The sequence below is a fragment of the Sinocyclocheilus rhinocerous genome, unplaced genomic scaffold (genome assembly GCF_001515625.1).
Source record: "Sinocyclocheilus rhinocerous isolate Xijiao unplaced genomic scaffold, SAMN03320098_v1.1 scaffold2264, whole genome shotgun sequence".
Lineage (NCBI taxonomy): Eukaryota > Metazoa > Chordata > Actinopteri > Cypriniformes > Cyprinidae > Sinocyclocheilus > Sinocyclocheilus rhinocerous.
Genome location: NW_015665058.1, coordinates 230,317 through 230,776, shown reverse-complemented (window position 1 = coordinate 230,776; position 460 = coordinate 230,317).

Sequence of the window (460 nt, the reverse complement as noted above, 5' to 3'; positions counted from 1 at the left end):
TGTGTGACAAGTAAAGATTTTGTGTGTAAGCAGTTGAAAAAACTGTAAATGCTTACACACAATTCAAATACACAGATGTCATTCCTGCCCAGAGAACACTGAGATCAATAACACTGTAACAAAAAACTCTTACTAGGATTCAGGAATTATTTTTGCAGCTCAATGTCTATAACAGTATACATAAATTAAATTACAGATACAGATTTATAATTCAGCAATGAACGTTTGGGGAAAAAAACATTTTAATTTTACTACTGTGAAGTAATCTTGCAGTAAATGAAAAGCACTAGAAAAGTTCAAATACCAAAGAATTGTATGAACTTGGCATGCACCACAATACAGTAGCCTACAGTAAAAAAATAAATTAAAAAAAGTAAATTTAGCATCCTCTGCACATTTGGCCAAATTATACAGTACTATAGAAGTTTCTTGGTCTCCTGACACAAGACTAGCTATATCT